General features: G+C 38.0%; 1 long non-coding RNA gene across 1 annotated transcript in view; it reads right to left on the bottom strand.

The window, feature by feature from the left end:
- LOC129644762 (uncharacterized) overlaps positions 1 to 13,823 on the bottom strand; it is a 30,511-nt gene that overhangs the window by 12,219 nt on the left and 4,469 nt on the right. Inside the window, exon 2 of the long non-coding RNA XR_008710968.1 lies at positions 469 to 621. This is a non-coding gene — a long non-coding RNA (uncharacterized LOC129644762). The remainder of the gene's footprint in view (positions 1 to 468; positions 622 to 13,823) is intronic.

Genomic DNA, 13,823 nt, shown 5'->3' on the forward strand with positions numbered 1-13,823 from the left:
GGCATTTACTTTCTTGGCCTAATTGTATACTTGCAGTCATAAGTATTCTAGCTATTATCCCCACATCTCAAGCCATTACTAACCATTCTATGAGAGTCATTTAGTGATTTAAATCTTCAGCATCATTAATTTACCACCATCTACCTATTGTCAATTCTGAAAATAGAATGCTTCATCCCTCCCAAAACACCTCACCCAACCGATTTTCCTCTTGTCACAAAGTATTGCTAGAAAAAGTGAAACCACACGATCAAATTGTATTCCAAATCTGTAATTATGATAGAGTTTCTTTTTTTGGTAATTTTTAGTTTGCCTATATAGTCGAAGTCCTAAAGCAGCAGTTAATTTTTTTTCTAGGCTTCTAACACTGTCAAAACAATTCTAATCATCACTTCATCGCTTCTGCAAATAAGTGGAGACAACGACAAAAATTCCCACATTTATTCACCACAGTGCTTTTTCTTCTACCTTGATATCTTCAAAGTATAACGGCCTTTTCTTCCTTATCCTAATGCCACTGTTTGTGCCAAAGGCTCCATTTCATTCTGCTTTCTCCTGTTTCACTTTTTGTTGCTTCTCACTCTGGTGTCTGCAGTAAGTCCCAGAATGTTTGGATCCATTCTACATTAAAAAACAAAGCAAGAATAAAACCTTAATTTACATGACTGTCCCTTCAGCTTGCTGCCATATCTCTCCTCTTTTCACTATGAGCTACTTTTCTAGTTAAGAGTATTTACAATACTTATTAAATCTTATCCCTATAAAATCTGTTTTCTAGCCAGTACTTCAATAAAACTAGCTTTCAAAAATAAGCAAGAAGTGGTTTCAGAGATTTATTTTTCTTTCTACACTTATCTTAATATCTCTATAGGACTTAAAATTATTCATTACAAACCCTACTGGAAGCTCCTTCCTCCTTTGGCTTCCATACAATGGTATTCTCTTTGCTTTCTTCCACTCCTTGGGTGTATTCCTTGCTTGTTATCTTTAATACTCTTTCCTGATCATTGGAAACATATTTCATTGTTCATTCTTCAACCTATTTTGGATTACTCCTCCTTAGCACTTTTTTCTCTTGCTATTGAGTTTTCCAATCATGTCAGTCAGTTAGCTCAGTCACTCACTCGAGTCCAACTCTTTGCGACCCCATGGACTGCAGCATGCCAGGCCTCCCTGCCCATCACCAACTCCCAGAGCCTACTCAAACTCATGTCCATTGAGTTGGTGATGCCATACAACCATCTCATCCTTTGTCGGCCCCTTCCCTTCCACCCTCAATCTTTCCCAGCATCAGGGTCTTTTCAAATGACTCAGTTCTTCGCATCAGGTGGCTAAAGTATTGGAATTTCAGCTTCAGCATCAGTCCTTCCAATAAATATTCAGGACTGATTTCCTTAACAATGGATCAGTTGGATCTCTTGGCAGTCCAAGGGACTCTCAAGAGTCTTCAACACCACTAATTCAAAAGCATCAATTCTTCGGTGCTCATCTTTGTTTATTGTTCAACTCTCACATCCATACATGACTACTGGAAAAACCATAGCTTTGACTAGAGGGACCTTTGTTGCCAAAGTAATGTCTCTGCTTTTTAATATGATGTCTAGGTTGGTCAATGACTTCAGCAGTCACTTAAATGAAATTACTTCAGAAGTTACATTTCAATCACTAGTTTCTTTTCCAGGTTTCATTGCTGCACTTGTAGCTTTCTGTTAAATGATGGGAAAGATTTCTGGTATTCATGCATCAATATGTCCAAAACTGAATTTGTTGAATTTCCCTCCACATCATCTGGACTTCCTCTTGCAGTTTCCTTATTTTTTTCAACAGCATTATTATTTTTTTCTAGTTAACAAGACAAAACAAAAAAGAGTCAGTGTCATCTTTCATTTCTTTGTTTCATTGCCACTTTTCTCTATATCCAAATAGTGAATATTAATTATACTTAAAAATATCCATTATATTTCCTTTTTCTTTATATTCTCATTGATATTACGTATTTCAGATCCTATTTATCATTTGCCTATACTAGGAAAATGAGTACGTCAAGGCTGTATTTTGTCACCCTGCTTATTTAACTTATATGCAGAGTACGTCATGAGAAACGTGGGCTGGAAGAAGCACAAGCTGGAATCAAGATTGCCAGGAGAAATATCAGTAACCTCAGATATGCAGATGACACCACCCTTATGGCAGAAAATGAAGAGGAACTAAAAAGCCTCTTGATGAAAGTGAAAGTGGAGAGTGAAAAAGTTGGCTTAAAACTCAACATTCAGAAAACAAAGATCATGGCATCTGGTCCCATCGCTTCATGGGAAATAGATGGGGAAACAGTGGAAACAGTAACAGACTTTATTTTGGGGGGCTCCAAAATCACTGCAGATGGTGATTGCAGCCATGAAATTAAAAGATGCTTACTCCTTGGTAGAAAAGTTATGACCAACCTAGACAGCATATTAAAAAGCAGAGACATTACTTTGCCAACAAAGGTCTGTCTAGTCAAGGCTATGGTTTTTCCCGTGGTCATATATGGATGTGAGAGTTGGACTGTGAAGAAAGCCAAGTGCCGAAGAATTGATGCTTTTGAAGTGTGGTGTTGGAGAAGACTCTTGAGAGTGCCTTGGACTGCAAGGAGATCAACCAGTCCATCCTAAAGGAGACCAGTCCTGGGTGTTCATTGGAAGGACTGAGGCTGAAGTTGAAATTCCAATACTTTGGTCACCTTATATGAAGAGTTGACTCATTGGAAAAGATCCTGATGCTGGGAGGGATTGGGGGCAGGAGGAGAAGGGAACAACAGAGGATGAGATGGCTGGATGGCATCACTGACTCGATGGACATGAGTTTGGGTAAACTCCGGGAGTTGGTCTTGGACAGGGAAGCCTTGTGTGCTGCGATTCATGGGGTCATAAACAGTCAGACACGACTGAGCGACTGAACTGAACTGAACTATTCCCCAAAACTTCACACTAAAATTTATAATATGAATGATGTATACTTATGAAATAAACATAATATATATTATTATAACATTTTGCATCCTAAATAACGGACAGTTTTAGCATCATATAGCATTGGATTATTTTTACAAAAATAAATTTTTTTTTTCCTGGCAGTGTGTCTGATCTGATTGATTAGTTTGACATTGAAAAATCTGAAATTTGAACATTTTAATAAATATTTTTATGGAATGCTGCTGCTAAGTCACTTCAATTGTGTCCTACTCTGTGCGACCCCAGAGATGGCAGCCCACCAGGCTCCCCCGTCCCTGGGATTCTCTAGGCAAGAACACTGGAGTGAGTTGCCATTTCCTTCTCCAATGCATGAAAGTGAAAAGTGATAGGGAAGTCGCTCAGTCGTGTCCGACTCTTAGCGACCCCATGGACTGCAGCCTACCAGGCTCCTCCATCCGTGGGATTTATAAGATAAAAGTATTTTATTAAAAAAAAAAAGCAGATTGCAAAATTATATTGAAGTTAATACTATTTTTATTTCCTCAGGAGTTTCTGGCTATATAGATTTGAATGTTGTGTCTCTAAGTAAAAATATAGCAAATATAACTATATACATGGTTATATAGCAAATATAATTACATTAGCTATTTTATATGTTTCAATAAAATATTTTTGATATTTCTTCAAAAATAATAAAGAAAATGACCCAAATACAATGTTCTCAGATGCTTGGTTTCAATCAAGTTGAAGGAGGACCTAGTAAACTTATAACTATTAAGTCATTAAAAATAAATTTTAGAACAAGTATTATTTATTTTGAATATAAAAAATAAAGAAGAAGCTCAAGAATTCCCACTGATAGCAAATTTCCTTTCCCATTATTTTTGTTTATATAAACAAGATATTTTAATATTTACTCTGTAGATAGCAACAGAATAAAAACAAAATAGAAAGGGAGCAAAACTGATGCTGAAACTATCTCATTTTAGATTTAAGTAATATGCATTAGTAACAATCCAAACTAATTGAAAGAAAAATTCTTTTGTATTATGGATAGATCCAGTTAAAAAAATCTTTGTTCAAATAATCCGAACATTTATATGGAATGATGAATGTTGAGCACTTACGAAAACATTAGTATTCTCAGAAGCTGCTAGCAATATAGGCATGAATCTCTGTTCTAGGTCGATTAAGTCTGGCTAGAATTACAGATATGGAAAGGACAAGTAGCTGAGACCATGTGTAACTAGTGCCTTTTTGATAAAAAAAAAAAAAAAAAGAAAAGAATGAAACTTGTTTTTGAAAATTACTGAAAAATTTGGAAAAGAAAGAGATTTGAAGAAGTGGGAAGACTAACCCCACAAGAGCTATTTATCATGGACACCACTGTGGGGTGTGCAGAATGCTTTGGGAGACAGTGAGCCAGCAGGATTAAAGTGAAAGTAATTTTTTGGTCTAAGAAAATAAATCATCTGAAATGCAGTCTCGGTGTGGTTTTCACAGGGGTGGGCAAAGTTGATTTGGGGTGTACTAAGAAAAAGAAAACAACATTTACAACCACAAAAGAGAGTGCAAAAATTCAAACTGGCATGATGAAATCAAGAGTTTTGGAAACGGTTCATAATTCAGTTTCACTCATATCACTCAACCCAGTAGAACTTTCTCTTTCTTTCCTTCTTCCTTCCTTCCTTCTTCTTGCTTTCTTTTCTCTAATTCTTTTCTTTTTAATTCACTGGTGTTTTTCCTGTTGGATTCTCTAAATAGCATATTTATGGTTGATTATGCTACTGCTGGACACTTTTTGTTTAAGATCTGATGGGAATTTTCCACTTTCTAATAATTTGATGTGAGGTTCAGTTTATTTCCTTACTGCATCAGTTTAGTTCAGTTCAGTTGCTCATTTCCAACTCCTTGTGATCCCATGGACTGCAGCACGCCAGACTTCCCTGTCCATCACCAACTCCCGGAGTTTATGCAGACTCATGCCCACTGAGTCAGTGATGCCATCCAACCATCTCAACTTCTGTTGTCCCCTTCTCCTCCCGCCTTCAATCTTTCCCAGCATCAGGGTCTTTTCCAAAAGTCAGTTCTTCGCATCAGGTGGCCAAAGTACTGGAGTTTCAGCTTTGATATTGGTCCTTCCAATGAATATTCAGGACTGATTTCCTTTAGGATGGATTGGTTGGATCTCCTTGCAGTCCAAGGGACCCGCAAGAGACTTCTCCAACACCACAGTTCAAAAGCATCAATTCTGTGATGCTCAGCTTTCCTTATAGTTCAACTCTGACATCCGTGCATGACTACTGGAAAAACCATAGCCTTGACTAGATGGACCTTTCTTGGCAAAGTAATGTCTCTGTTTTTTTATATTCTGTCTAGGTTGGTCATAACTTTCCTTCCAAGGCATAAGCGTCTTTTAATTTCATGGCTGCAATCACCATCTGCAGTGAATTTGGAGCCCAAAAAAGTAAAGTCTGCCACTGTTTCCCCATCTACTTGCCAGTAAGCGATGGGACCAGATGCCATGATCTTAGTTTTCTGAATGTTGAGCTTTGAATCAACTTTTTCACTCTCCTCTTTCACTTTCATCAAGAGGCTCTAGTTCTTCACTTTCTGTCATAAGGGTGGTGTCATCTGAATATCTGAGGTTATTGATATTTCTCCCAGGAATCTTAATTCCAGCTTATGCTCCATCCAGCCCAGCATTTCTCATGATGTACTCTGCATATAAGTTAAATAAGCAGGGTGACAATATACATCCTTGACATACTCCTTTTCCTATTTTGAACCAGTCTGTTCCATGTCTACTTCTAACTGTTGCTCCCTGGCCTGCATACAGATTTCATAGGCGGCGGGTAAGGTGGTCTGGCATTTCCATCTCTTGGAGGTTTTTCCATAGTTTATTGTGATCCACACAGTCAAAGGCTTTGGCATAGTCAATAAAGCAGAAATAGATGCTCTTCTGGAATGCTCTTGCTTTTTCAATGATTCAGCAGATGTTGGCAATTTGATCTCTGGTTCCTCTGCCTTTTTAAAACCAGCTTGAGCATCTGGAAGTTCACGGTTTACGTATTGTTGAAGCCTGGCTTCTAGAATTTTGAGCATTACTTTACTAGCATGTGAGATGAGTGCAATTGTGTGGTAGGATTTTAGGATTTGAAATTATTATTTTAGGATTTGAAATAGCTCAACTGGAATTCCATCACCTCCACTAGCTTTGTTTGTAGTGATGTTTCCTAAAGCCCTCTTGATTTCATATTCCAGGATGCCTGGCTCTAGGTAAGTGATGACACCATCATGATTATCTGGGTCATGAAGATCTTTTTTGTACAGTTCTTCTGTGTATTCTTGCCACCTCTTCTTAATATCTTCTGCTTCTGTTCGGTCCCTACCATTTCTGTCCTTTACTGAGCCCATCTTTGCATGAAATATTCCCTTGGTAGCTCTAATTTTATTGAAGAGATCTCTAGTCTTCCCCATTCTATTGTTTTCCTCTATATCTTTGCATTGATCACTGAGGAAGGCTTTCTTATTTTTCCTTGCTATTCTTTGGAACTCTGCATTCAAATGAGCATATCTTTCCTTTTCTCCTTTGCCTTTAGCTTCCCTTCTTTTCACAGCTGTTTGTAAGGCCTCTTCAGACAGCTATTTTGCTTTTTTGCATTTCTTTTTCTTGGGGATGGTTTTCGTCTGTCTCCTGTAGAATGTCACGAACCTCCATCCATAGTTCATCAGGAACTCTGTCTATCAGATCTAGTCCCTTAAATCTATTTCTCACTTCCACTGTATAGCCATAAGGGTTTGATTTAGGTCATACCTGAACGGTCTAGTGGTTCTAGTGGTTTTCCCTACTTTTTCAATTTAAAGTCTGAATTTGGCAATAAGGATAACAATGACTATTCTCAAAAGAAAAAAAAATGACAATAAATATTGATGAGGATATGGTAACTGGAATTCTTGTACATTGTTTTTGGGAGCATAAAATTTTAATAACTATGGATACCAGTATGGAGGTTCCTCAGGAAAAAAAAAAAAAAAAACAACTAAAAATAGAGTTGCCTTATGATCCAACAATCCAACTCCTTGGCATATATCTAGTCAAAACTCTAATTTAAAAAGACATTCACTCCTGTGTTCATAATAGCACTATTTACAATAGTCAAGACTGTCTATTATTATAGTATACCCACAAAGTAGAGTCTTATACAGCTTTTATAAATAATTATAATTATTGATACAGAATTTGTTTACTATTTTCTGTTTAGTAAAAATATCAAAATTTTTGAGTACACTTATGGAGTGGATGCATCTGTGTCTATTTGCCCAGAATAACCTCTAGAATAATATAAATGTTACCAAGACTAAAACTGAATTCCTCTACTTGGCTGACATACCATGGAATGTTGTATTCTAACTTTAAGAATTCAAATATAAAAAGCAGTGTCCATACATTGGTTACAATTAATTGAATATTTGTACTGTACTGGAAGATCTAGCTATATGGATTAAATATTACCACCATAAAATATAAATATTTTCAAATATTAAGCTTTCTCTTTTCTAAATGTTTCTAAGGAACATTTCATGCAAAGATAGGCTTGATAAAGGACAAAAATGGTATGGACCTAACAGAAACAGAAGATATTAAGAAGAGATGGCAAGAATACACAGAAGAACTGTACAAAAAAAAAAAGATCTTCACAACCCAGATACTCACAATGGTGTGATCACTGACCTAGAGCCAGACATCCTGGAATGTGAAGTCAAGTGGGCCTTAGAAAGCATCACTATGAACAAAGCTAGTGGAGGTGATGGAATTCCAGTTGAGCTATTCCAAATCCTGAAAGATGATGCTGTGAAAGTGCTGCACTCAATATGCCAGCAAATTTGGAAAACTCAGCAGTGGCCACAGGACTGGAAAAGGTCAGTTTTCATTCTGATCCCAAAGAATGGCAATGCCATAGAATGCTCAAACTACCGCACAATTGCACTCATCTCACATGCTAGTAAAGTAATGCTCAAAATTCTCCAAGCCAGGCTTCAGCAATACATGAACCGTGAACTTCCAGATGTTCAAGCTGGTTTTAGAAAAGGCAGAGGAACCAGAGATCAAATTGCCAACATCCGCTGGGTCATCGAAAAAGCAAGAGCGTTCCAGAAAAACATCTATTTCTGCTTTATTGACTATGCCAAAGCCTTTGACTATCTGGATCACAGTCAACTGTGGAAAATTCTGAAAGAGACGGGAATACCAGACCACCTGACCTGCCTCTTGAGAAATCTGTATGCAGGTCAGGAAGCAACAGTTAGAACTGGACATGGAACAACAGACTGGTTCCAAATAGGAAAAGGAGTATGTCAAGGCTGTATATTATCACCCTGTTTATTTAACTTCTATGCAAAGTACATCATGAGAAATGCTGGACTGGAAGAAACACAAGCTGGAATCAAGATTGCCGGGAGAAATATCAATAACCTCAGATATGCAGATGACACCACCCTTATGGCAGAAAGTGAAGAGGAACTCAAAAGCCTCTTGATGAAAGTGAAAGAGGAGAGTGAAAAAGTTGGCTTAAAGCTCAACATTCAGAAAACGAAGATCATGGCATCTGGTCCCACCACTTCATGGCAAATAGATGGGGAAACAGTGGAAACAGTGTCAGACTTTATTTTTCTGGGCTCCAAATCACCGCAGATGGTGACTGCAGCCAAGAAATTAAAAGACACTTACTCCTTGGAAGGAAAGTTATGACCAACCTAGATAGCATATTCAAAAGCAGAGACATTACTTTGCCAACAAAGGTTCGTCTAGTCAAGGCTATGATTTTTCCTGTGGTCATGTATGGATGTGAGAGTTGGACTGTGAAGAAGGCTGAGCACTGAAGAATTGATGCTTTTGAAGTGTGGTGTTGAAGAAGACTCTTGAGAGTCCCTTGGACTGCAAGGAGATCCAACCAGTCCATTCTGAAGGAGATCAGCCCTGGGATTTCTTTGGAAGGAATGATGCTAAAGCTGAAACTCCAGTACTTTGGCCACCTCATGCGAAGTGTTGACTCATTGGAAAAGACTCTGATGCTGGGAGGGATTGGGGGCAGGAGGAGAAGGGGACGACAGAGGATGAGATGGCTGGATGGCATCACTGACTCAATGGAGGTGACTCTCAGTGAACTCCAGGAGTTGGTGATGGAAAGGGAGGCCTGGTGTGCTGGGACTCATGGGGTCACAAAGAGTCAGACACAACTGAGCAACTGATCTGATCTGATCTGATCTGATCTTTTCTATAAATATTCAGATAAAAACTAAATATTCTGAAACATTGTGGAATTGTTACTTTTAGGTTCAAGCCTATATATAGAAACAATTATCAGTAGGCTAATTTTTTCATCAAGTGTTATATATTTATCAGATGCTGGGTATTCTTCTAGGTGCTAAGAATACAAAAATGGGCATTTCTTAATTAGCAGTAAGTAAGGCCTAGATATATTACACACTATACTACAATGGGAAAGATGCTCACATGGACTCATAATAGCTATGATTCATATAACATTCTATGTGCACTTCACACATATCTCATTTCTGATGATGACTCTGCCCAATAGGTAGAAAATAATATTTAGGAATCATAAAATTGGAGTTCAGAGTTTCAGTACTTTTCTTAATTTCATGGACTGATAAGTATTAAGGCAATAATTTTAATCTAGATCTTCAAATTAAGTCTCACATATACACATATTTAATTAAAATTTTATTTGTATTCTGGAAATGGCTACTGTTCATTTTAATGAATGAAAAGTATTTGGAAGATTAGTTACACATTTTACACTCAGATTGGTATTTATACATCTTTTTTTGTATCTTCAACATAAAAGTTTAAAATGTCAATGTGAAATAATTATCTAAGATCTTTAATAGTCAGAAATAAATATAAGAAGTTGTTTTTCTTTTTCTTTCACTTTAGCACTACAGCTTGTGACTCCATTGTGCCATGACTGTACTCTCATCATAAAACCTATAACATTTCCTTGAAGTTGTTTATAGTGTCAGCTCTGTGAGGGTAACGCTGAAGAAGCTGAAGTTGAGCGGTTCTATGAAGACCTACAAGACCTTTTGGAACTAACACCCAAAAAAGATGTCCTTTTCATTATAGGGGACTAGAATGCAAAAGTAGGAAGTCAAGAAACACCTGGAGTAACAGGCAAATTTGGCCTTGGAATATGGAATGAAGCAGGGCAAAGACTAATAGAGTTTTGCCAAGAAAATGCACTGGTCAAAGCAAACACCCTCTTCCAACAACACAAGAGAAGACTCTACACATGGACATCACCAGAGGGTCAACACTGAAATCAGATTGATTATATTCTTTGCAGCCAAAGATGGAGAAGCTCTATACAGTCAACAAAAACAAGACCAGGAGCTGACTGTGGCTCAGACCATGAATTCCTTATTGCCAAATTCAGACTTAAATTGAAGAAAGTAGGGAAAACCACTAGACCATTCAGGTATGACTAAATTAAATCCCTTATGACTACACAGTGGAAGTGAGAAATAGATATAAGGGCCTAGATTTGATAGATAGAGTGCCTGATGTACTATGGAATGAGGCTCGTGACATTGTACAGGAGACAGGGAATAAGACCATCCCCATGGAATAGAAATGCAAAAAAGCAAAATGGCTGTCTGGGGAGGCCTTACAAATAGCTGTGAAAAGAAGAGAAGCGAAAACCAAAGGAAAAAAGGAAAGATATAAGCATCTGAATGCAGAGTTCCAAAGAATAGCAAAAAGAGATAAGAAAACCTTCCTCAGAGATCAATGCAAAGAAATAGAGGAAAACAATGGAATGGGAAAGACTAGAGATCTCTTCAAGAAAATTAGAGATACTAAGGGAACACTTCATGCAAAGATGGGCTCGATAAAGGACAGAAATGGTATGGACCTACCAGAAGCAGAAGATATTAAGAAGAGATGGCAAGAATACACAGAAGAACTATACAAAAAAGATCTTCACAACCCAGATAATCACGATGGTGTGATCATTCACCTAGAGCCAGACATCCTGGAATGTGAAATCAAGTGGGCCTTAGAAAGCATCACTATGAACAAAGCTAGTGGAGGTGATGGAATTCCAGTTGAACTATTCCAAATCCTGAAAGATGATGCTGTGAAAGTGCTGCACTCAACATGCCAGCAAATTTGGAACACTCAACAGTGGCCACAGGACTGGAAAAGGTCAGTTTTCATTCCAATCCCAAAGAAAGGCAATTTCAAAGAATGCTCAAACTACTGCACAATTGCACTCATCTCACATGCTAGTAAAGTAATGCTCAAAATTCTCCAAGCCAGGCTTCAGCAATACATGAACCGTGAACTTCCAGATGTTCAAGCTGGTTTTAGAAAAGGCAGAGGAACCAGAGTTCAAATTGCCAACATCCACTGGGTCATGGAAAAAGCAAGAGAGTTCCAGAAAAACATCTATTTCTGCTTTATTGACTATGCCAAAGCCTTTGACTATGTGGATCACAGTCAACGATGGAAAATTCTGAAAGAGACGGGAATACCAGACCACCTGACCTGCCTCTTGAGAAATCTGTATGCAGGTCAGGAAGCAACAGTTAGAACTGGACATGGAACAACAGACTGGTTCCAAATAGGAAAAGGAGTATGTCAAGGCTGTATATTGTGACCCTGCTTATTTAACTTATATGAAGAGTACATCATGAGAAACGCTGGACTGGAAGAAGCACAAGCTGGAATCAAGATTGCCAGGAGAAATATCAATAACCTCAGATATGCAGATGACACCACCCTTATGGCAGAAAGTGAAGAGGAACTCAAAAGCCTCTTGATGAAAGTGAAAGTGGAGAGTGAAAAAGTTGGCTTAAAGCTCAACATTGAGAAAACGAAGATCATGGCATCTGGTCCCACCACTTCATGGCAAATAGATGGGGAAACAGTGGAAACAGTGTCAGACTTTATTTTTCTGGGCTCCAAAATCACCGCAGATGGTGACTGCAGCCAAGAAATTAAAAGATTCTTACTCCTTGGAAGGAAAGTTATGACCAACCTTGATGCATATTCAAAAGCAGAGACATTACATTGCCAACAAATGTCTGTCTAGTCAAGGCTATGCTTTTTCCCGTGGTCATGTATGGATGTGAGAGTTGGACTGTGAAGAAGGCTGAGCACTGAAGAATTGATGCTTTTGAACTGTAGTGTTGGCGAGGACTCTTGAGAGTCCCTTGGACTGCAAGGAGATCCAACCAGTCCATTCTGAAGGAGATCAGCCCTGAGATTTCTTTGGAGGGAATGATGCTAAAGCTGAAACTCCAGTACTTTGGCCACCTCATGCAAAGAGTTGACTCATTGGAAAGGACTCTGATGCTGGGAGGGATTGGGGGCAGGAGGAGAAGGGGACGACAGAGGATGAGATGGCTGGATGGCATCACTGACTCGATGAACGTGAGTCTGAATGAACCCCGGGATTTGGTGATGGACAGGGAGGCCTGGCGTGCTGCGATTCATGGGGTCTCGAAGAGTCGGACACAACTGAGTGACTGAACCCAACTGAACTGAACTGTGAGTGTAGGGGTTATTTCATATATATATATTTTTTATTTTCTCTATTCTCTAGATTACATTCTAGCACATACAATATGCTCAAAAGTTGTTTGTTAATTAAATGGTTGCTCAGAACTTAACATTATTATATGTCAGAAACTAAAAACATAGTGAGTTTCAGTATGTCTAGTTAATCTTCATATTTCATGCTTTATAAAGAGAAACCTAAGACTTATGTTTTGAAAGATTTTGCTTGATTTACCATTGAAAGTTTTATTTCATAGTTAACTGTATTTAGTAATTTTATCTTCATTTTGTTTTTTCATCTGTACTTCTTGGGTTAAAGTTATTATAAATAACATTAAATATATTCATTTCATTCATTCATATACATTCATGTATTATATTCATTATAATGTAGATATTAGTGTATATCATAGTCAAATCAGAGAAGGCAATGGCAACCCACACCAGTACTCTTGCCTGGCAAATCCCATGGATGGAGGAGCCTGGTGGGCTGCAGTCCATGGGGTTGCTAGGAGTCAGACACGACTGAGCGACTTCACTTTCACTTTTCACTTTCATGCATTGGAGAAGGAAATGGCAACCCACTCCAGTGTGTTCTTGCCTGGAGAATCCCAGGGTTGGGGGAGCCTGGTGGGCTGCCATCTTTAGGGTCGCACAGAGTCGGACACGACTGAAGCGACTTAGCAGCAGCGTAGTCAAATCATGACTCTAATAGGCCAACTATAATTGAAATTGAATTAGTCTATAAAATCCCCTTAGTTCATATTTACAAGGGGAAAACAGTATAGCTGTGAGCACATTTCTGTGGATTCATAGGACACACTCTACCTAATTGGCAATTGAAAATGCAGTTACAAATATATTTCCTAGGAGATTGTAGTTTTGGAAACCCATTGCAAAATATAATCCTTAATTATCATCATTACTTAAGTGGCAATCCAGTGTATGCCAACATATATTTTTTCCTGTAAGTAAACCCTGGAAAAAGTAATTTTATTGACCTAAAAACAGTATATATCCATAAGGCCAGAATTTTTTTTTTTTTTTCCAAAGGTGTGTTCAGGGAACACAGAAGAGATTAAATTTAAAACTCCTCTTAAATGGTTCATGGAGTGGCATTAATAGCTAGTCCAAAGGGACTTATACTAATCTACTTTCTTGGCTAAAACTAAGGATTTAATGAAAGTGATTTTATTAAAGGGTGGATAAAATAGAGTTTATTTTTGCAATGTTTTGGTAGGAAATACTGCTATAAGTGATGTAACAAAACTACACTAGGTCTCTTA

This window comes from Bubalus kerabau, chromosome 2 (assembly GCF_029407905.1).
Source record: "Bubalus kerabau isolate K-KA32 ecotype Philippines breed swamp buffalo chromosome 2, PCC_UOA_SB_1v2, whole genome shotgun sequence".
Lineage (NCBI taxonomy): Eukaryota > Metazoa > Chordata > Mammalia > Artiodactyla > Bovidae > Bubalus > Bubalus kerabau.